This window comes from Schistocerca americana, chromosome 3, assembly GCF_021461395.2.
Source record: "Schistocerca americana isolate TAMUIC-IGC-003095 chromosome 3, iqSchAmer2.1, whole genome shotgun sequence".
In the NCBI taxonomy this organism is placed as follows: Eukaryota; Metazoa; Arthropoda; class Insecta; order Orthoptera; family Acrididae; genus Schistocerca; species Schistocerca americana.
Window position 1 is genome coordinate 829,428,335 of NC_060121.1, and position 25,989 is coordinate 829,454,323.

The following is a 25,989-nucleotide window of genomic DNA, read 5'->3' on the forward strand; positions in this document are numbered from 1 at the left end:
CTGCAGAAGCCTGTTTGGGGAACTAGGGACACAAACTACTGCTTCCCAATATATTTATTCCTTAATGAAATTTGTCATTAAAAATATATCACTTTTTCAAACCAACAGCTCAATTCATGGAATCAGTACTAGAAATAAGAATAATCTTCACAAGAATTTAAAGTCACTTAGTCTTGTACAAAAAGGTGCGCATTATTCAGAAACACACATTTTAAATAACTTGCCAGCAGCCATCAAAAGCTTAACAACCAATGAAATTCAGTTTGAGAGAAGCCTAAAGGATTTATTGGTGGCTAGCTCCTTCTATTCCATTGATAAATTTCTCAGTAAAATCAACTGTTTGTGTGTATAACTTCTGCACAATTTCAGTGCAGTAATGTGTTTGTGTGTGTATGTGTGTGTGTGTGTGTGTGTGTGTGTGTGTGTGTGTGTGTTAGAGAGAGAGAGAGAGAGAGAGAGAGAGTACAATCTAACTTCTGCACCATTTCAGTGCAGTAATGTGTTCATTGTAAATAAGTATTATAGTAGTTGTATTACATGTTTATTAACTTATAAATAAATAAGAACTTTTTATTTTAAATTCGGTGTATTAGTATTTGTAAAATGACTCTTTAATATAGTGTTCATTAAAAAATGTCGATCATTCCACTTGGGACCTGTAGAATGGTTCATTAGCTTATTTGTTTTAGTTGTAAATATTTGTCATGTATTGTTGTTTGTCTGACATGTTCTACATCCTGGAGGACCTCCTCACTATGGATCAGTTGGAATGAAAGTAAATCTAATCTAATCTAATCTAAACAAGCTACCGCTCTGAGGAGGCTGGGAGGCCTTGAGGCTACCATCTACTGGTAATTAGACTTGTTTCGTAGGTTTGCTTCCTGCTACCTGCTTAGGCTTACGTGGTTACAAGAGACTTGGTCCTGTGCCCATTCAGCAGGGTGAATTCAGCTTCCCGCGTGAAACTTGTCAGGTGGGGCAGCTCTCAGTGATGTCACTGTGGATACATTGTGGTCAACGATAAATACAGGCCTGATTATTCGAAAATGGACGAACAAACATTTCACTTTGCCCTCATGAAAGTGGCGCCCCTTATTTGCATACATAATGCTCTTTTAAGAAATACCATTTCTTAATTTTATTAATCATAATTGATGTTTTTGGAAAGCCTGCAACTGTGTCACTCATGATTTAAATAATGAAACACTGCACTAATTATATGTTTTTTCAGGCTTAATTTGATGTGTTTTGAGAGTTTATTCCATTATCAAGAGGTAATATTGACATAGATTTTATTTTGTGGTGTTTGTATGTGTGTTGTCATGCGTTTTTCTTGCTCTGCCGTTCTGTTTTCATAGTTTACTGCAATTAGAAAAATTTCTTTTGCACAATTTTCCGAAAAATCGTATGAAATACCTGTGTAAATATTTGCAGTTGATAACGAGAATAAATTCTCACAAAGTATCATACAATTTGTGAAAAAATACGTAACTGGCGCACATCTGTGACATTACCAATGTAGTGTTAAAGCCTGACGAATGCATGAAGCCTAAGGCCCATGTTACACTGTAAAATGTCTTCAAACTGCTTCACTGGAACTATTACACGATCGTAAAATTTTTCGTGATAGTTGTCTGGGAATGGATGCTGAACAGTTAATCGCCTGTACACAGGATACGTTGGTGGCGATGGCGTTACTTGGAACGAAAGAGAAATGGAAACGATTTTGGGTAAAACTGTAGATAGCAAGAAAAGAAGCTTGAAATGTTCACAAGTTCACCAGAATCTATTTCGTGAGCTACTGTGTGAGGACATGAAGAACAATGAAAATTGAACTTTCAGTGTGATGCAGGAGATAATTTCGACTTCATATGGTCATTTCCAATGCAATTTCAATTTATTGACGTGGCCCTTCTTTAGCACAGGGTTACTCAAATAAACTAAGTTTTCAACACAATACTTAGTTATGACAGCTCAATTTATTTCTGCGAGAAGCTTCAGTTTCATTATGAGAGGCACAAAAGGCTTCCACTGAATCCACTGATTCCACTGAATCTGATGTTACGCAAACGGTAATGATCATGTTTCACACTGTTTTAGCTAGAAGTCAGCGCTACTCGATTTCTGCTACGACCTGCAATATCCTCAGTGGGGGAGAAGAAGACCCTCTAGTGGGCATCTCTCCAGGAGTAATTGTTCGCTGCACTCCAAAATGAAAAGTAACATGCGTACATAAGTAATTTAATTGAAGATGGACATTGTAGTAAATAGATTTCACAGAAAATAATTTTACACTCTGACATTAAGCCTGTCTGGTGGCCGACCGCTGGCAAGTCTAACTCCGTGCTGGTCGTAACGTGGGATGAGTACCATGAGCGCTGATAATAACACGAAGTCCATCTATCTGCACAGTGTGGCAACACCGTAGACTGCGGCGGTTCCTGTTCGAATTGTTACGCTACGTCAACGCCTATGGTCTAGCTGCGAACAGTGCATAGTCCAAATGCAATGTCTTGAAGTTGAAACCACTCGTTGCTTTTACTTATACGATAGCTTTTTTCTGAATGTTGACGCTCTGAGTGCAACAGTAGCGCAAGTACGATGCATTTCATTTTCTGAAGCACCAGTAATAACAGCCCTGTGCAATTATATTCTTGCAGCAGATTTCTTGGCAGACTGTCTGTCAAGTTTTTTGTCAAAGAGAGTATCTTAATGCATTTGTCGTGTTTCTGGTTTGTTTAAGCGCATATTAAGATAATATAGTGTCATTCACTTTTTGATTTGAGTCTAAATTTTTGTTTCACGTTAAATATTAGTGGTGTTGCATATTTTCTTTACATAACTGTGTATGTAGTTTGTGTGTTTGTATTACATAATGCATGCTCTAGTAATGAAGTACAAGTTATTTCGTCATTGTGTTTCAAACCAGCGTAGATTCAGTGCTTAATAAGAGAAGGTAAGAATGTTATCTAGAGTGCAGCCTACTGCCTTTGATAAAACGTCAGCAGAGGACGTGCAGACAGATGGCTGAATTCTGTCTTCAACATCTATAGCACCTTCAGACAAAGGATTAACGCTCGCATTTCCGCTGAGTGTTATAAGGGGCATCCTCTCTTTTACTTTGAACGTTGGGAAACTGTAGGCGAGTGCACCAAAATCATAACTTCGGGAAAAATTATATCCCTAGGCAGTCTTTGCTCAACTTAACAGTCAATATGTAAGCCACTCCTACGATTCTTGTATCACTAAAGAAACACAGATGGCAAAACTAATCTACAAAATGCTTCGACAGTCACCCTAGTTCCTACAATCATTGCCAAAAAACTCCATGAAAATTCGGATGAACTGCCAGATGGATAAGTCTATGAGATAATTTACTTAGAAAAACAGGCGTGTTCTGTCACATAAGACACATGACATTAACTTTATTGTAACCACTGTCGGATACAGGACAATATGAATACAGTGAACAGTGATATGGGTATCCTACAGTGCAATGTTACAAGAAAGATGGAGCAAGCGAGGTCAAATAGAAGCAAATAACAGAAAGACAAAACCCAGTCTTACTAACAAAACAGTAGCTAATTTGTCTATTTCAAACAGGCAAAATGAAACGATTACAGAGCTCAGTAAATCTATAGGTTCTCTAAAGAAAGTACTATATGAAGTTCCAAAGTAATTATTTCCTATCCTTTAAAGCTGATGAATTTGAAATAAGATATTTAATTAATATTTGTAATTGTATTTTTCGCTGTAAGCTAATACTGATTCTGAATTCAATCATAAATTCCAATGAAACATCAGTAGTGAGAATTGATATCTGTAACGAATTTAGGGGCTAAAATATGGCTGCATGCAGTGCAGTGCACACCAAATTGTGGAGCTCAACGACTTTTATGCTAGGATTGTGAAATCAATGACCATCTGCAGGATCATTCTGTCGTCAGTCTTAGAACTCTCAGTTTCTCAGTACCAAAATAAATTCCTGAAATCGTGACAGAATTGATGAGAAATAATAAAGAGGTATAAAGAAGCTAGTTAAGCCTTATCATGTGTTTGGAGAGCAATCAATCGTTTGTCATCAAGTTCAACAACTGCTCATATAATGAGCAATGGCATCGATAACACTCAATCTAATTACACCTCCATCTCTGGTACAGCTCCACAACCAAAGGTAATGATATTCTGATAAAGAGTGGAAACAACAGAATGAAGCATGGAGATCGAGCTCACAGAATGCAGCATACTACTACTGTACAAACCATGTTAACTCTGATCAGTAAGCTGGCCCACTGTCAGTATATAGACTTAATACAAATACATAACTGAAACTCAATAAAAACATATGCCGTATTATAAAGGTCAAGTTCGTTTCCAAAGTGCAGCTAATCAGAGACAGTGTTGAACCAATTCTAGATGATAGAATACAAAGTCTATTTCAGCATTAAAAACTGAAGTTGATATTTGAGTAGGCTCTTCTGAATAACAGCAAGAAGCGCTTGGGAATACTGCTCCAGAAAATCGCAATGAAGTTGAATCATTGTTACAACAGTTACAAACTAGGACAAACTGTCTACCATTAACAGTACACAAATCTGAACTTTTAAGTGTGGAAGAAAATTATAATCACAGAAGAAACATGGTAATAGCACCCATCATATTCCATAAAGAGCTACAACTAACTTTTATCTAATGACATGATGGAAACGGAGAAAATTAATACAGTAGGACCAGGTAATGCGAAACGTTGGTGCTTAAACTTAGACTTAGCGTACATGACATTCTCCAAATTTAAAGACAAGTTTTTGGATGAAGTTTGGTCTATTCAGAAACCAGATAATTTATAACATGAATTTGTCATCACAAGAATGTCAAATAGACGTGGAAGTAGTTCTATTCACGATTACTGTGGAAACTGGTCGAGGCGACTTGAATATCTGAAAGATATTTGAATAGAGTCGGAAATAATGTGGGAGCTATTGGAAAGAACAACCAAATGATTCGAAAAGGTACATTGTCTGTAATCATAAAACATTCGAGGACATGTTTAGAAATAGTCAAGAATGAGGACCGTTGGCATCAAACTCGTGATCAAAGAAATTTCAGGAACGCTAATGCACATGAAAGGGTCTCCAAAATGGACACAAGATAAACATGATGACAGGATACAGTACAGGCAGTTTTTCAAACCATGGCCAAGGTAGCTACAGTGATCACAAAGAGCAAAGTGACATGGAAAACTAGATTTCGTGTGGTTCAAGGGCCTCTTGGATGTGGTCAAACATAGATGGCCCAGAAGTAACAAAAGGCTTAAGTACTTTCCTGATGATAAGGGGCAAGAGAACAAAATACTGCTACAATAAAAATAGGAGCGCAAATAGTGGATACAAAACAGAATTGATTACACACAGGAAGAAGATAATGAAACTGACTATCGATCGTAATTTGTTGTAGATGGTGATGGAAGAATTGAAGTGCTGGATGAGTGCAGGGATAGGCAGGAGCTACTGGGAAAGTTATCAAAACAGTTAAGGACCTGGAACTGAGTGCAGATGTCATTGTTGTTGTTGTTGTTGTTGTCATTGTGGCCTTCAGTCCAAACAATGGTTTGAATCAGCTCACCATGCTATTCTACTGTGTGCAAGTTTATTCATCTCCAAGTAACTACTGCAACTTACATTCTTCTGAATCCGATTACTGTATTCATCTCTTGGCCTCCCTCTATGACTTTTACCCCCCACACTCCCCTCCAGTACTAAATTAGTGATCTCTTGATGCCTCAGAATGTGTCCTACAAACCAGTCCCTTCTTTCAGTCAGCTTGTGCCAGTTTCATATGGAGGATAAAGTGAAATATGTCAGAGTAATCCATTAAAAGTTATTAGTACAGACGAAAATAACTGCTTACGAAATTTTTTATAACTGTAACATGTTTGAACTATTTAAGAACTATGTGAAAAAAAACATTATTTTAGAAAAAATATAAATCAAATTGATGGTTTTTCATTAGAAGGAAAAGTTGAATGAATTGTACTGAATGCTGAAAGAAAGTGAAAAAGTAATCAAATGTAAGCCAGTAAGTGTCATAGGATGTGAACGTCGATTATATATCATTGAACTTAAACTGTCTTTCGTGCAACCACATTCAACTCGTTTAGCCAAGCAAGCTGAAGAGCAAAAAGAGATCAGCATGGTAGCTGTGTGGAACATAATCAAAAGGTTTTAGATTTAACTGATGGTTATTGGCTAGTTGGCATCTAAATTACAGAAGCACACTGTTTTCTTTTTTTATTTGCAGTTAAGTAGTATAGTTACAAATTAGAGCCCTTTGAGTTAAATATTTCCATTTCAGTGTTCGTAAGAGCACTACACAAAATTTTAGAGAGTGAAATAAGATCACATATTTCCATATGTTTGGTTGATATAATGACAGCCATTTAATCTGGACATGAATATTTAGTAATTGTGGATAAAGTATTCAAGATATCAATAAAAGGAGGTATGACATTAAAACTCAAGAAGTATGATTTCGTGAAGGAAATCAGACTCTCTGGGCATATAGCCATGAATTAAGGTTTTGTGAAAGATCTGATAAAGGTGGAAGCAACAACAAATGTTCAGTACCCAAGACACAAAAACTATTGAAAGCCTTTCGAGTCATGTGTTCCTTTTACTGTAAATGTGTAAATGCTCAAGTATTTAACGATCCAAGTTTGAGAAGTTGAGAAAGAATAGCCAATTTGTACACAAGAATACGATTTAGCATTCAAAAGACTGAGACAGAGCCTGGCAGAAGAGTTCTTTTATATCATTTAGATTTGAATGAAACCTTCTTCACATATAGTTCAACTTTGAGCTGAGGATTCAGATTTTCCAAGGACACAAAAAATGAGGGCAGATCGCTCATAAACTGATCATCTGAAAGAAGTTACAAAATATCAGAAAATGAGGCTTTAGCAATAGTTTGGTGCTTTAAAAATTTAAAAATTATTTTTGAGGGCACGTAATAATTATCCATACTGATCACAGAGCATTAACTTTTTCGAAAGGTTGCCAACTACTACATAAGGATTAATTATATGGGCATTCTTACTACAGCAGTTTGTCTGAGTTGCCAGAAAATGCTGACACCATAGGTGAGAAAGAGAATAATAATGCCACTTTTCAGCTTGACTGTTTCAGAGATGTAGAAGGAAAGGATCAAATTACGAATATTTATGAAACATGCAGTGATTCCAAAATTCAGATGATTGTCTGACATTGCTAAAACAAAGTATTATGATGGAAAAGACAATAAAATAAAGGTTTTTATAAAATCTGTATTGATATATTTTATTTGAGAATAAAGAAAGATTCCGAAATCTGGAGAGTGTGTTGATCTTCAAGTGTATTAATGAATTCACTGATTGTTTTTCTTTGGCACATTGGCACCGTGGTGCAAGGAAATGTGCTGATAAAAGCTGGGAGCACATAAAGTTTAAAATTTAGTAAGGAAGGTGGCAGAAAAGATTATATATTATGACCTATGTTAAAAGGCAAAATATACAAATCCTACTACCAAACTGCCAATGAGTACCATTAAAGATGCGCATGTAATAGAAATAGTCACTTTGTACTTGTATGAGCCTGAAGTTTTACGTGTATATTGGTGGTATTAAAAAATTTTTCGAAATTTATTAAATTATATCCCTTGCAAAATGGTACAGCAAAAAGAGTGTGTAACAAAATGTCTAAGGACTATTTTTGGATGAGGAAAAATCAGAAAATTTTTGTTACACAATGACATGCAGCTTTGATCAAAGTTTTGGAGACTAGGAATGACTGAAAATGAGTTCCAAGTTGTCCATATATCAGCATATCATCCCACCAGTAATCCTGCTCTAAAGCATAGTGGGTGATAGACATCTTACGTTGCACATACTGCCATGACAGTCACAGGTTTGGGGTAAATACCTAACTGACTTTGAAAGTATAACGAATTTTTTGAATCATGAGAGTGCTAGTTTTACTCTTGAATTACTGAATTTAAAAGCAAAGAGTTTGGTTGAAAAATAATACAATTTTCACCACATAAAAAATTTGCCTTTGATGAAAGAAGAAGTTACTTAAAAACAAGATGAGCAATCTAGCCAAATTTAGGATTTCCAAGCATGACAAAAATTACAGGAATACAATATTTAAAGTGCATGGCTTGGTGCTTGTTAAGAGTGAATGAGAAATGAAGCAAAATTAACCATGAGATAAGCAAGTTTAAATTTGTATGCAAAATTATTAATGTTCTACATCCATTGCACACTATCAGGAGTTTCCTAAATGTAAAACAGAGTAGGAGTATCGAACATTCCTCATTTAAAACAGTATGAGCCAAGAGGTGAAGGTAATGGAAATCAGACTTTAAAAAATAGTTTTAGTGAAGCATACATTTCTGTCTTATTAGAATAAAAAACCAATGGCGCTTTACCTTTCAATTTTATGATGTATTATTAGATACATATGTAATAATTGTGTTTATAAGAAAGTAATGTTAATGTTAATAGCCATAGAGACATTTTTCCTAATATGTGAAAAGACACATAAAAATGCGACACATATGATTTCAATGTTGAATCACACACACACACACACACACACACACACACACACATATATATATATATATATATATATATATATATATATATATATATATATATATATACAGGGTGAGTCACCTAACATTACCCCTGGATATATTTCGAAACCACATCAAATACTGACGAATCGATTCCACAGACCGAACGTAAGGAGAAGGGCTAGTGTAATTGGTTAATACAAACCATAAAAAAATGCACAGAAGTATGTTTTTTAACACAAACCTATGTTTTTTAAAATGGAACCCCGTTAGTTTTGCTAGCACATCTGAACATATAAACAAATATGTAATGAGTGCCGTTTGTTGCATTGTAAAATGTTAATTACATCCGGAGATATTGTAACCTAAAGTTGACGCTCGAGTACCACTCCTCCACTAGCTTAAGAATGCAGATGCTAATTTAAATATGTGTATGCAAAGAAATGTAACTACAGCTTTGTGGAATTTCAATATGTATTTGGTTGTGTCTTACATGCATGTTTACAGAATAGATGTTATTAGTATATACCCACACTACTCTTATATAGGTTCAAAGAAACATTTCCTTGAGGCTATGCTTATAGGATATCCCAAGAAAATGTTGTGCACATGTAAGCTAACAACAACAAAATTCGTATCATCTCCTTGATAAAAACCAAAAACGTTTTGTTACAATTGCATATTGGTAAAACTCGATACTGTGTTGAATCGATACAGAATTATAAAAGAATGCTTTTCTAACCATGATGTTATCTTTGAACTCATAAATTAATATGTTTCAATAATGTACACAAGTTGTTAACTGGAATAGATTGTTAGTCGTAAATGACGATTAAACTGATGAGGGAACTTTATTACACTACTGGCCATTAAAATTGCTACACCAAGAAGAAATGCAGATGATAAACAGATATTCATTGGACTAATATATTATACTAGAACTGACATGTGATTACATTTTCACACAATTTGGGTGCATAGATCCTGAGAAATCAGTACCCAGAACAACCACCTCTGGCCGTAATAACGGCCTTGATTTGCTTGGGCATTGATTCAAACAGAGCTTGGATGGCGTGTACAGGTACAGCTGCCCATGCAGCTTTAACTCGATACCACAGTTCATCAAGAGTAGTGACTGGCGTATTGTGACGAGCCAGTTGCTCGGACACCATTGACCAGACGTTTCCAATTTGTGAGCGATCTGGAGAATGTGCTGGCCAGGGCAGCAGTCGAACATTTTGTGTATCCGGAAAGACCCCTACAGGACCTGCAACATGCGGTCGTGTATTATCCTGCTGAAATGTAGGGTTTCACAGGGATCGAATTAAGGGTAGAGCCACGGATAGTAACACATATGAAATGTAACGTCCACTGTTCAAAGTGCCGTCAATGCGAACAAGAGGTGACCAAGATGTGCAACCAATGGCACCCCATCCATACCCCAGTATGGCTATGACGAATACACGCTTCCAATATGCGTTCACCGCGATGTCGCCAAACACGGATGCGACCATCATGCTGCTGTAAACAGAACCTGGATTCGTCCGAAAAAAATGTTTTGCCATTCGTGCACCCAGGTTCGTCGTCGAGTACCCCATCGCAGGCGCTCCTGTCTGTGATGCAACGTCATGGGTAACCGCAGCCATGGTGTCCGAGCTGATAGTCCATGCTGCTGCAAACGTCGTCGAACTGTTTGTGCAGATGGTTGTTGTCTTGCAAACGTCCCCATCTGTTGACTCAGGGATCGAGACGTGGCTGCACGATCCGTTACAGCCATACAGATAAGATGCCTGTAATCTCGACTGCTAGTGATACGAGGCCGTTTGGATCCAGCACGGCGTTCCTTATTACCCTCCTGAACTCACTGATTCTATATTCTGCTAACAGTCATTGGATCTCGACCAAAGGGAGCAGCAATGTCGCGATACGGATAACCGCAATCGTGGTAGGCTACAATCCGAGCTTTATCAAAGTCGGAAACGTGATGGTACGCATTTCTCCTCCTTACATGAGGCATCACAACAACGTTTCACCAGGCAACGCCGGTCAACTGCTGTTTGTGTATGAGAAACCAGTTGGAAACTTTCCTCATGTCAGCACGTTGTAGGTGGCGCCACTGGCGCCAAACTTGTGTGAATGCTCTGAAAAGCTAAATATTTGCATATCACAGCATCTTCTTCCTGTCGGTTAAATTTCGTGTCAGCAGCACGTCATCTTCGTGGTGTAGCAATTTTAATGGCGAGTAGTGTATATTAGATTTACATGTGTAAGAATCATCCGTGTAAGCCAGGGAACCACGTTAGGTTTTCCTTTGGTGGGTCTGTTTGTATGTTCTTGGTGCACTTAGCAGCCAAGGGTAGTCTAGACAGTGTAAGACTGGTTTGTAGGCAGTGAAGCCATGTAGATGATGCTCTCAAGGAGTTAGCTAATTTGTTGACTAAACTGCAACTGAATGTTGATTTAATTGCCCACTAAATGGTGTGGCAAGACTCTGTACAATTATAAGACATCTCTAAAAACCATTTGTCATGACTGCAAGACTTTCCAAGCATATATTGTGATGAAATAATTGTATCACCAGTACTTAAAGATCAACAGCACTGTTTGGCATCACTGTGAACTGTGCATATCCGCATTATCAGAAACTTAAATTAAAATAATCATCATCACACTTCATGACTGCTCAACTGCTACAAACAAGAATTTTTATGTAGTGTCATAATTAACAGTGTATAGGGTGTAACAATCTTTTCAAGGCATGTGTTATAATTCTGAAATTTTGAACAATGTAGTTGACATGTTTTCAGTTGTTCTACCTCTTAATAGAAACTACAGACATTCTGTGCCCTCTTTTATTTGTCATTTTGAAAAGAGTTGATTTGTTACCAAACAAAGTCATAGAGAAATGTAGTTTTTTTGCAATGATAATGTCAATATGTCATTCACTTAACAAAGTAAATAGTGGTATTAACTGCCACTAATGAAAGTATTTAAGTGAAATTGCCTGCCTATTAACTTCATACAGCTTAATTAGCTTACTGTCAATTCCAAGTTCGACAAAAATAACTCTCAGTAATTATGTCAGATCAGTTTTTCAAATATGGTAGTTAGAAAGCTACCTACAGCACCTGTTTTCATCCATCTCATTATAAAGTACTCCATCTAATTTTCAAGTAATTTTTCAATAATAAAAGAAAAGGTCACATTAAAGTAATTCAATGTATTTCAGAGTAATACACAGAAACTGCCCTGTCAGGACTGGTGAGAGTCGTTTTTCATTTTTGGTATTTATTTCAGCAGGACACAGGAACTGGAAGTTACTTGCTGCACTAGTCATTACTATTTGTTTAGTAAATATGACTAAAGTATGAAGACGATACCAGAGGTAGGCAGTGCAGTAAAGTGTATTATACATGTGTGTTTTGAGTAGGGAAAGATCAAGTTCCATATCCACTTAACACTTTGGAATTAAATATACAACTGCCTGTAACAATAATTTCAGTAGTGGCTTGTGCGCATTTATAAGTGCTCAATACTGGTATCAGGAACGTGTTCTGCTATTGTAGTAACATGTTGTAAGTCCTAATAGAAACAATGAAAATTTAAATTTACAGCTTGTTGCAAATAGACTCAGTTAACCACCTTAAGCGTAACAATTTAAACAAACAGTTATTATTGCTGCTAAAGGGGAGGTTGCATGTGGTATTTACTGTACTAAATATCTGATGAGAGAAAAAGTTGGTAAGGTTAAAAAATGGTTCAAATGGCTGTGAGCACTATGGGACTTAACACCTGAGGTCTTCAGTTCCCTAGAACGTAGAACTACTTAAACCTAACTAATTTAAAGACATCATGCACATCCATGCCCGAGGCACGATTCGAACCTGCTACTGTAGCGGTTGTGCAGTTCCAGAATGAAGCGCCTAGAACCGCTCGGCCACACGGGCCGGCTGGTAAGGTTACAGAGGGAGAAATATATACTTGATTTGCTCATATTTAATGGACAGAGTGATGTACAGGAGCACTGTCTAAAATCAATGATGCTTTCAATCCTTGAGGTTTCGACATTCATCTTTGTGCATGGAATTTCTGAACTTTAGGGATGAAGTAGTTTTTTAACCAGTCATAGAATACCTGTATTGTGACCCATGACTATTAATTAGCTGTGTAAGTGACTGGGAGAGGCTATATAATATTGTTGATTGCTGTAGATTTTACAAATTTCACAATTCACTTTAAACTATGTGTACAATTAGCATTAGCATACAAATTAATTATTCGTTTTTAGCTCGCTCCACTGTCTTTTCTGGTGGCCTGTGTGCCATTAGTGATGGAGTTCCTAATAAGCCAGTTTATTCAGCGTTGTAGATCTTTGCCAAAGACAAATTTTCCTTTCCTTCAATTCCTTACGAAGTGCTTCAACACATGCAATGTCTACATGTAAACTATCTTCCACACTCTTTTTTAGAGGTATTGTGCCAGTTACAGAATCTGAACACCCTCCACTCTTAAGTCCAGTCCAAACACAACAATTTGTCTATGCAACTGTCTGCACATATTGCATCTGCTCAGATAGGTTGTAGTGTGTGGACAGGAGTTTTGTGCAGATAAGAGATGTACACAAACATGGAAATTGAAGCTGAAAGTTTCAGCAAAATTACTCAAATCTGTGAGCACAAATCACATCCATGCAGACTAATTGAATGGTGAGGATAGGAGATCACTGCAAATGTGGTATGTGAAACGTATCTGATTCAGCTGTTTGTTCAGTCTAGTGTTTCTCACCTTGCATACACAATGAGTTGTAAAATCTTCCCAACATCACTGCTTATTGGCTTTACTTAAATATGTGAGACTCAAGCATGATTGTGGACAGTTTAGGTCAAGTATTCCAGAGATCGATATAAGAAGGCAGCAAGCTATAATTCTTTAAAATTGAAAACAAGAGCAGTTGGTCCTATGTCAAAGAGAGAAACTGTAATTCTAAAAAAAGTATTGTTGTCTACTTCAACAAAGCTATTAGTATTGACTGCTTCTTACTTAAAAATCTCTCTCATTACGTTGATCTGAATAAGGGCTTTTTCACTCTGTATTATTCAATACCATAATATTTAATAATAGCAAAGGCAAAGTAAAAAGTATTTACTACACAGAAGAATGCAGTCACAGTAGAGGGTTAAGTTACTAAACGAACATTTTGTAGCAGTGTCTTCAGGTGCACAGGGATTCTTATACTTGTGTGTCAACCCGTTTACTCTGTAATGGAATTTGTGGATCGTATAAAGAATAAATCAAAGGTAAACTGTACAATTCTCTATCAGAATACTAATTCTTTTCATGTAGGATGTGTAAGTTCAGAAAGGAGCTATATATTATGATGCAAAAATTTGTAGCAGGTTGACAACATTTCATCCATGAATTAAAAATTTACATATACACAGAAACACAGTAAAAGATAACTCGTTGTCTACTCCTATAATTTATTAGAATATATGGAATTCAAAACATGTCTAAAAATGTTGTCAGTACCTTGTCAAAACTGATGTGTTACATACCTGTGACACGTTACTTGTCTTCACGAAATTCTTCTTGAGAACAATAAAATAGCTTCACATGTACTAGATATTGTTTCGCTCAGTGCTTGTCTGCGCATTGTTGTTGAAAATTATAAATCTTTCTAACTTCATCCTGTTGCCACAAATTGCAATGTAGCTACCAGCCATTTATAAAGTGAAATCACACAAGTAGCAGTAGATATTTATGTCTCCATGTCCAGACAGAAATAATTTCGCCAGTCATCATGTTTGCTGTGTAGCTCGCAAAGTAAACTATTTTGTGAAAACTACATCGTTTGAGAACCCACTGTCTTCACCAAATGGATCAGTCTTCCTGCCACTGCCACTGCATTAACGTTTTTAAAGCTAGTTGTGAACACAGTCAACCTAAAAATTTCTTACATTACCAGTTAGAGGCCAATTCTCACTTATGAAATAGAACATCACATCAAAACATTCCACAGGACATTCTAAAGACTGCGTTCATTCAGACAGTCACTGACATGGGATGGATCAGAACAGGAGAGTACATCACCATCAATGTTTTTTGGGAAAAAAGTTTTGACACTGACATTGGTGGGGCGGATCGTCATCTGCTAACAGATGACGTATTTTCACAATGCTCTCTCATGAATGTGATATAGCAGTAGGTTTTTGTGCTTTTCCCTCTTTCTAGTCTTTATTTCATTACTAGTGAACTGGCAGTACTTCGCAATTGCTAAATGTGTAAGGCAATTGGATATACGTCCTAATCTCCTTCTCTCATTGTCCAGCTACCACTGCCTCTCACTTTGTACGTTTCCTTCTCCTCCCCCTTCTCTCTGTCCTCTGTCCCTCACCTATTCCCAAGTCTCTCTGTCCATTTCCTCCTACATCCTCTCTCTGACCATATCCTTCTTCTCTCTCTCTATGGCTATTTCCTCTCCCTTCTCCCACTATGCCAATCTCTTCTTTCCCCATCTCTCTGACCTTGTAACTTCACTTATTGTTGTTTAGATTCATAATCTGTGTATTATTATAAGCATAATCTGATTATCCATTATATAACTTTTCTCCTTTCTGTGAAAATCGACTGTGAGGAAGAAAACAAAACAGCACATTATTGTGTATATAGCTTTCGTGTTATATATATATATATATATATATATATATATATATATATATATATATATATATATATATATAGAGAGAGAGAGAGAGAGAGGAGAGAGAGAGGAGAGGAGAGAGAGAGAGAGAGAATATATATGGGAGAAACAATTTATGTAGTGATTTGAATGCCCTGCTATCATAGTGAAACTGAATACAAGAAAGAATACAAAACCAGACATTTTCACAATGGAATGCATCACAGCAGTTTTTTCTTACTGTCAGTTTTAACAGAAACAACTTTAAGTTATTGCTTAAAAATATATATAACTTATGTCCCTGTGAATGTTTATTGGAGTATTGTTTCTATAGCCTATGTCCATGTGAATGTTTATTGGAGCAGGGTCTGAAAATTTTGTTTAATCAGCCAAGAACCTTTTGATAGCTTTGCTAACATTCCTGTCGGGAATCACACTCAAATTCAATGCATTCATGTAGATGCTTTGTACCCCAGAGTTGACAATTATGCCTGTTCACTTTCCTATTAGTGTGAATATATATATATATATATATATATATATATATATATATATATATGTTCATCCTAATTTTTATTAGAGCATTGTGTAAATATTTGAAGTAAACCATTCAAAAACTTATCGAGATTTTTGTATCATTTGTAAATTATGATTTGACTTTACGTTAGTACAGATTTATGTACCCTATATATTAAAATAATATGTAGTCTATGTCTGTCCAAGTATGCTGAAAAATCTGAAGTAAATGGGTCAAGAACTTTCTGACTTTGCTAAAAAGCTTCTCCTTATTATAGAATGCATATATACACTATATATATATATATATATATATATATATACATTAAAAACGTTAAGCCTGTGTTTCTCAAAACCTCTATTATGGTTTTGCGTAAAAATCTCAATTTTATCAGTCGAGGACTATTGCAGATTTATGGTAGCAACATTATACAATGAATTATTTTTATATAGATGTTAAAAATGTATATCATATATATTCAATAATACATAGCCTATATATTTCCGAAAGTTTATCAGAGCACTGAGTAAAAATTTAAGATAAATTGGTCAAGAACTTTCTGATATTCTGCTAAAAAATTCTCTTTTTATTTAATATATATATATATATATATATATATATATATATATATATATATACTACATAAATTAAAAATGTGGAATGTGTGCCCATGTAAACGTTTATTATTAGTGCACTGTAAAAATAAGAAGTAAATTGGTCAAAAAACTTTCGAGATTTGTGGTAACAATGTTAAGCTAAAATTTGTCTTTTTCTGTATTATATATAGCCCATGTCCATGGAAATGTTCATTAGAGTATCATGTAAAATTTGAAGGAAATCAATCAAGTACGTTTTTCAAGATTTTTGGTAGCAACACTAAACAGCGACTTGTATTTATATAATACTAAGTATTTTATAGATTTCAGCTCAGCTGCAAATCATCTTAACCAGTACATCCCATGTTCTCATGTGATGTGCCTCATCTGGATTGTTTTAGCATCAGTGTCTACATCGACATCAACTGTCTTGTCCAGTGTGATGATGCCGTAAGGACAACTAGCACTAGAAGTCAATGGAATGGAAGGGTGATGTCAGTGTCAAATTGTGCAAGGATTTTTGTGCTTTTCCATCCATTTAGTCTTTACTTTATTTTTAGCTTTGTTTCGTCCCCAGTTGCAAATGTGCAGTGATGAACTGGATATTTTTTCCACTGAAAGTTCTTTCATAAGAGAGGCCAGATACCTAAAACCAAAACATAATTCAGGTTTTACAATAAGTGAACAGAGCTGACACATACACTATATTTAAATAAGATAATAAATTGATGAAGTAATTTTTATTAAGCATCCTTTCATTAAGTGAAAAGGTCAGTTCGGTTGAAAGAAAAAATTACAGTTGTTTCTGATGTTATTTCCTATATAGGAAAAAACTGTAATGGATAAGGTAAATAGGCTCTATGTATTCCCTTATAAATATTGTTTGATTTATTAGTTAGTATGTATTTACGATAACAAATAAATGGCTACTTTTTGAAGCATTGTTTTACTTATCAGCAATTTACCATACGAAATCTCAAACAATATTTATAAATGAATTGTGTGTCCCAAAATCTAGAAAATAGTTTGGGCAAATAAATAATTCTTAATTATAATCAAATCATGTAGTGATGGAGAAACTTTCTGGTAGTTTAAAACTTTTTTCTGGATCACTACTCTAACCCAGGGCCATTGACCCATATTTCTCATCATGTTTATGAAATCGAACAATCTCACTCCTGATAGAGAGTGCATTTGTATTTGTGTAACATCGAATATTATAGAACATACTTCTGTTGAATTAACAAGAATCTCCAAGAATCTTTTAAAAATGTGAAGGCGGATATTAATTCTTTTGGATTTAGTGAGAGCTGTATGTCATTGTCTTTTCTGGTAGGATCTCCTGAATGCCAATATAGGATTGTACATATTGCAGCGCAGAAAGATAGTTGTGTATTGGCTGGCCTTTAGACTATAAACCTATTTGGCCTAATTTATCTACAACTCCTTCCATTGTAGCTTTCAGTTCGTCTACCCTTACATGTAGTCCGAAAGTATTGTTACTTGCATAAAGTATACACAACATCATTAATACTGGTCAGTTTTTGGCCCAGTTCTCTGCTTCCATTTTCCTGATATATAATCTTATTTTAGCACAAGGCCCAAAGTTTTAAAGCGTTTTTTCTTAATGTCACAAAAAGTCGACTTAATAATGTCAAACTGCATCATAATTCCTTGGACAGAAGCACTGCAGTAGATTTTGTCAAGGGCACTCAGTTTGTCTTCTGGCCTTAAAGATTTAAATTTACTCCTAACACTTATTTTGGCAACTCTTTTCAACTGTACAAAACTTTAACATAATTTTAAGCAATCACAGAAATAGAATTTAACACAACTCACAAAGTGGGCTTCAGCAAACGATCGGGACAGGCATTGACTTTGTTGTATACTATAAGCGAACTTGACTCAAACGGTATCCTCTACAGTATGGCAACATTTCAATTTGTGATGAAAAACCAGTCGAAATTATTGTGAAATTGGTAAAGTCCAACTTAGTGTAGGTTTATTGTACTACATTGATATAATTATGTAATAGATTTATTCATATTTTATACATTTGATACCTTTTCCAAACTGTTTTTATTATTCTCTTAACTATGTATCCCATACTGTACTTTTAACAAATTAAATGGTTCTTAAGATGGCTTAATTAGTCATTATTCAAATCTAGTAATGGATAATAAATATGATTTGAAGTGTTATTAATAAAACATCTTTTAAAATTATATGTTTTTTACATACATTCCTCTACATATGTCCATTTCCTAAGACAATATTTTTCTGTAGTTGTCCCTCTTTTTGTGTCATGTTAATTGCTTTAAGTCATCATTACTATTATATTCTATAACGTTTATAAATTTTTATTGAAATATGGTGGTTATTGGAAATGTACACATTGTTATCTCTGCATATATCGGCGAAAAATGTGTACACAGTTGTTCACTGTGCACTGAATATGATGCTGTGTATGACACCAGATGTGTGATATACCATATAAAAAATCTGGAAGGAATAAAAAATTGAATACATGTGTAAATACAAATGATGGTGGTCAGTTTTCAGAATATGTGCTATTGTAGCAGGACAAAGGCTAAACGCATTGTGAAACAGCTGTAAAAGAACAAAACTACTTTTACACATAGTGCCAACATAGTGACATGTAAGGAAACAAATATGTCATAAAATGCTCCAGACAAAAGTTATTGTATGTTAGGCCTGCGAAGTTTACTGACGAAAAAAAAAATTTGTCTGTACCACCTGTGAATGAGCAATCGTTAGTGTCCCAGTGGCAAGAACAAGGACACAATAAATCGGTACATATGGGAATGCAAGTAAGTGTGCTTCTGTAAACATGATGAAAAGCAGAGTAAGGAAAACTTTCCATGTAAATACACATCTGGATAGACATGGTACAGAACAGACGCTACTATGTAACCTTACAATCGAAAAACAGCCGATGGAGGACACAGAAAAATGGACTTGCACAGGGTAGTGTCTTGGCTCCAGTATTATTTAACATCTATACGAATGACCTTCCCATCAGCCACCAGACACGAATGTTCATTTATGCTGATGATGCAGCAGTAGCCACACATGATAAAACCTTTGAACCAGTGGAGGAGAATCTCACAGGAGCCTTAACAGAACATGATACCTATTAAGAAGGTAATAATCTCAAACCAAACCCTAGTAAATCTCAAGTATCCACCTTCCATCTTAGGAACAAACTAGCCAAACGGAAACTCCGAGTCATGTGGCAAGGGGAAGAGCTGAAGCATACAAACAGCCCGTAATACCTGGGAGTAACATAGGACAGAGCGCTTACTTTTAAGCAGCACTGACATACCACTGAAAAAAAGGTCTATGCCAGGGACAACATACTGCGGAAGCTATCAGGTTCATCGTGGGGAGCTCAACCACAAGTTTTGTGCACCATGGGTCTGGCGCTGAGTATCTCAGCAGCGGAATACGCGGCGCGAGTTTGGAGGAACTCTGCTCACACGAAGCAAGTTGACGTCGCCGTAAACGAAACTGTAGGTATTGCCACAGGATGCCTCAAACCAACTCCCAAAGACAAAATTTATCCCATCATAGGCATAGCACCACCCACTATCCGCAGACAAGTGGCCGCTGAGATCGAAAGAGCAAAACAAAAGAATAATCGTTGGCACCCAATGCATATGCACTGAAAACAACATGTCCGGCTGAAATCCCGCAGGAGTTTCGTTGAAACTGCTGAAGAGCTCGCCACCAAGCCCGTCGCAAGGTGCCTATCTCTTTGGGAAGAAATGGTGCCACACTCCACAGTGGAACTACTTGAGGAGGGATCTGCAGGATTTCAACTACCTTTTACAACTTAGAGGTCATTAAACTGGCTGCGCAATGGAGTAACTGGGTGCAAATCAAACCTATTTAAACGGGGCTACAGTGATAGCGATAGGTGTGAATGCGGAGCAATACAGGACTTGGACCACCTATTGATTTGCCCAGATATGTCTATAACATGCACTAAAGACGATATTTTGAAAGTCAATGACAAAGCAACAAACATGCTAATTACTAGGAAGGGAGATATAATTGGTGCATCCGGATATGGAAGAAGAAGAAGAAAATCGAATAGAAATAACTATTCAGTATTAATATGGCATGCAAATGAAACTTATAAATACAAACTATGTAACACTGTTCAAAATTTGAAGGTAGTATTGACCCTATTGAGAGCAGAATGGTCTTTGTTAGGATACCAAATACTTATGATCTCACAACTATCTTGTGTGGGAATAATAGCATTAAGGATGGCGTTGTATAGAGGTGTGTTATAAATCGTTCTGTAGAACACACATATCTATTTAATCCATTATGCGTTTTTTGCAACAAAAGTGTTGCTAAAGATATAAGACTGTGTTCAGTAAAGTAGGAAGGGAGATATAATTGGTGCATCCGGATATGGAAGAAGAAGAAGAAAATCGAATAGAAATAACTATTCAGTATTAATATGGCATGCAAACGAAACTTATAAATACAAGTTATGTAACACTGTTCAAAATTTGAAGGTAATATTGACCCTATTGAGAGCAGAATGGTCTTTGTTAGGATACCAAATACTTATGATCTCACAACTATCTTGTGTGGGAATAATAGCATTAAAGATGGCGTTGTATAGAGGTGTGTTATAAATCGTTCTGTAGAACACACATATCTATTTAATCCATTATGCGTTTTTTGCAACAAAAGTGTTGCTAAAGATATAAGACTATGTTCAGTAAAGTATGTGTGGCTGATGTATCATGTTTGACAAGGTTAAGATTAATAAATAGAGCTTGCGATTGAGAATCGGAAATGTGTAACTTCTAACATAACAACTAGGACCTTTCCCACTTCTTTAAAGTTTATTACCACCAAATTCTCACTCACATTTGGTTATTTGAAAGGGTAATTACATGTCAACAGTAATCCTAGGCATAAGCAAATGTGGGTAATATAGGTAATACAACACTTTGGGGACTGTTGTAATGAAATCGACCTGTACAAAGTATTCCTTATGCCTCAAGTAGACACTATAATTGGTGGGAGTGTTTGGAACCATGCTATTTGCTTAAAATCACTAAAATACAGCTATGATCATTGTCTGTGACATATTTTAAGTCCAATATTATTTTTAACTAAAAAAATCGAATTAAATTAGAGTTTTACTATGTAATTGCAAAGCTTTTTCCTGGCTGTGTGATATGTAATCACTATTATTAACAGAAAGGGTAACTGCAAGTATCTAAACAAACTAGTTTTAAGGGTCCTCCAGACTGTCTTTTGAAAGACTATTATTATTGCAATGAAGTACATTTTTATTAAACCTAGGAAGAAATTTTATTCGATATTTTTCATGTAATCCAGTAAAATGCAACACATGTGGTTATATGTAAATATCTGACTCTTCTGATTGTGCATGAGGCTTTTCTGTAACAAGATACGTTTACAGCCTAATGACATTTTATTTTACAATTCATACTATGTCTTCTCTTTTCTGATATATGTCAAATTTCATTGAATTTTATTAATTTTTGGGTTTCAACAATCAACAACATTGTAGATAAGCATATATAAGGCCAATGAGAAACCACTGTTGTAGGATAGTTTTGCAGGCACTTTTGAGGTGGCCACTTTACTAGTCTGATTTGAAAATATGTAACAGTTCTTCAAGGAACACACTGTACCAATTTAGCTCTGCAGTGTTGCTTGCTCGTTATCTGGATGACTCAATATGGAAATAAATTTCTTCAAAATTCAAAAACATGTGTGGCACAAATTAATGTGTGCAATTTGCTGACTCTGGTCAGTTGTTGTTATACCTGGATTTGAACTTTCTTTTCTGCAGTAACAGCAACAGGGCTTCTTTTTCAACACGGATTACTCAAGTATACGCTCAATGAGTTCACCCACCACTTTACTTTCTGCAGATACTGATATTTAACTTCAATAATTTTTATTTTAGGATTATATGAATGTAATTCAGTAACTTTACAAACTTCATTGCAATAACAGATTTTCAGGTGTATGAACGTAGGCATTTTCAGTTAATTTAAATACAGTAGGAACATTGTTGTTTTGTAAGTTTGTTACAGAAAGTTTACAAACTTTTGTTGCGAAATTTTGTGCTGGGATAAAAGTAAATACTGTGATGCTCTGCAGCAAAACGTTTTGTGCAAAACTGGAAATAAGCATTATGACCCCTCACTGCGGTAATAACTGTTGAAAGTTGTGAGAATAAAAGTTGTTACATTAAGCCTAAAGTAACTTCAAGTATGAAACAAAAACATAGAGTGTTAACGTCATCTGTGTCTAATAAAAATGTTTTGAAGTGGTTATGGATGGGAAGTATGGCGGTAAGGAAATTCCTCCATTGGGGAAATTAAGTCATTATTTAGATACTGTGAACCCTCACATACAATTTCCAGAAGTACAAAGCATGTGACAACAATTAAGTGTGGGGATGTAACTGATAAAACGAGAATGTTACTATTCTTAGCTGATATGCATGGGTGAAATGTTAGGTTGGTGCATAAGTTGACAGCATTTTTGTTTTGTATGTAGGTATTCTGGTTGCTGTGGGTTTATTTGTCGATTGTCATTTTTTATTTATAGTTCACTTTTGCTGTCTGGTTTACAAGTTGGCAATTTGTCATTTGGAGATAGTGAATGGAGTTGTGGGCGCTATAAAATGGAGTGAAATGTGAAGAAATCAGAACATTTCCGGCATATTATTTTGTGTGAGTTCAGTAGAGGGGAACATCTGTGGAGACAGAAACATTTGTGCCATGTATGGGGATAATGCCATTGGGTGAAACATGGCAAGAAAATGGTCTCCTTGTTTTAAAGAGGATCGTTTTGACATTAGTGAATCACAACATTTGAGAACATTTTTATGGTTTGATGAATATCTTTTGAATGTGTTAATACACAATGAAACCCATCAGTGCACTCAAGAACTGGCAGATGTGATGAGCCGTGATCATTCCATCTTGGTGTGGCATTTGCATGCAGTGAGGAAGGAGCTCATACAAAGCAGCAGCTGCCCATACAAAGTCCTGGATGCATCTACAAAAGATAATGTCATGCAACTGGTGGAATGGCGATGGTGTAGTGTAGTACGAATTGATTCTCCAATGTATGAACATCGCTGCTGACATTTATTGTCAACAACTGAGAGGTCTTGCAGGCGCAATCCAAGAACAACGATCAGCAAGATTGTGTGAAGTGATGTTACTCCACAATAATGCCTGCCAACATTCTGCTAGACTGACAATAAAAGCTGTACAGAAGCTGGGTTGGAAAGTCTTTCAGCACCAGCGCTATTCAGCCTATCCTGTACTCTCAGATTTTCGCCTTTCCTGTTCTCTATCGAACAACCTACAAGGAACTTCGTTTCCAGATAAAAATATGCTCCAAACATAGCCTCAAAACTGTATGATTTTTACAGTCATGGAATGGAAAATTTATCCCAGCGTAGACAGACTGTTGGAAATAGTAAGGGAGGACATGTTATATATGTGTCTGTTGTATGTACCTGTCGTATTTATTAAAATTATTGAAGTATGCCACGAACTTATGCACCAACCTAACATTTCAAAGAAACTAACAGTAACTGAAATGAACTGTAGAGTGACCTCTTTCGTGAAACAGGTAACATGAAGTCAGAAGTATGTGAGCTTGAAGAAAATATCGTGACTAGAAATTTTTGCAGTAATAATGATAATATTTGGAGTAATATTAATATCAAAAATTTTTCAGGTGATAATAAAATCCACTCTGTAGATTTGATCTGTCGGTGCAAAGACAACTTTTCCACCAACATGACAGATGTCTTGAAACTTAAATTTGTAAATATATTTTTAAACAGTGTGGCCCTATTTTGGGAAGAATCATATTATGAATCTGGATATGAATATTGTAGAATTTGAAAGATGTTTCATGAGCAAATTCTGGACAGAAACTAAGGTATCGAGAAAAAGTCATAGTTTTTAAATGGACCTTGCTCTAAAGAGTGTAGTGGCATATTGAAAACCTTTGGTGAAGAATAGATTAAAACATTAGTACATCTTGAAAAACCACTACACAAAAAGATTCAGATTGATGCACTTAGAAGACGATTACCACATAAAGTTCAATGGGTGATGGTCTATGTACCAGATGAGTCCATAGAAGCATCTTAAAGATGTGTGGATAAATTGGATATGGCTTGGAAGAAACATGAGAGAGACAGGGAGAGACAGAACTAAAACGAATTTGTAGGAATGCAGGTTTTCCAGTGATCATCATGGAGCAGAGATAAGAGGACAGATAACAAAAACTATTCATAGTTTAATTATAATGGTATCAGGATGGATAATCACTGGAATGATAGTTACAGGGTTGGAGAGAGAATCTACTAACAAATAATGGCTGATAGGAAAATAGTAATGATAGGAACTATGGTAGCAAAAATAGAAGCAGAAGCAAGGAAAACTAAAATTTGCTTTGTGGGTGGCCTGTCGGTTTGCGGGAAGGAGTGATAGATACCTAAACCTAGCTGACAGTAATTTTAGAAGAGGGAGAAGTAATTACAATGGGGAATACCAGAGTGGAGACAGCAGTAGATCACATGCAGGGATTAGAATAGAATTTAAAAGAGAATTTTAGGAGGATATTTTAGGAGAGATGGAAGAAGCAGAAAATAGCAAGAAAAAACCTAAATTAGTTCTTAATTGTGATATTTGTGGGGGAGAGAAGAGGATGTAGGGGGATGATTAAATGACAATGCTGTAAATAATGATCTGAGTCCTGATGATGATGATGCTTTTAATGATGATTCTGTTAGAATTACAGAAGTAGCTGATGTTGATTTGAACGCTATTGATTATGTAAGTGTAGATAATGATATACTTGCTGATGATTTTTATAATTCGGTTGTTAATACTTTTTCTGATGATAATGGTGGTATTGATGACGCTTTGCAATGTGACAGGCGGAATGATTTATGCATAGATTAAAGATGATACTTCAATGCAGAATGCAGAATGAAGTTAGTGATATTATTGTAGGTTTAGATGATTATTCTGAGTTAGATATGGAAGTACATATAATTTGCCCTTTCCATTTAATTTCAGTAAGGTTATATCCACTTGTCCTGATTGTAGTAAGAGGAATGATTTAATTAGTAATAAAATATTGAAAGTAGCTTGTGATTCTTATGATTATGTTAGTAATAGTAATAAAATGCATCAAATGCATGAAGGAAATTCAAAATACACATTCAGTTAATGAAGTAAAATTTGATTCTAATGAGAAGGCATCCAGTCATACTACAGTTCTGGAAAGTTTTCAGGCTGTGGAGGATAATGAAGTTTCAGAGGAAGAGAAAGGAATGAGTTTTAGAGAAACTGAGGAAGATTTAGTATATTAAAAAGAAAATGATGAAAAACATCATGAGCTGGGAGGCTCTTATATTCAAACTGACAACTAGAGACTTGAAGACTTGACACTGGTAGTCCATTCACTGGAATATCAAGAGTCAATAGATTCAGAAAAGCGAAAATTTTACCGATTTGTCTGTA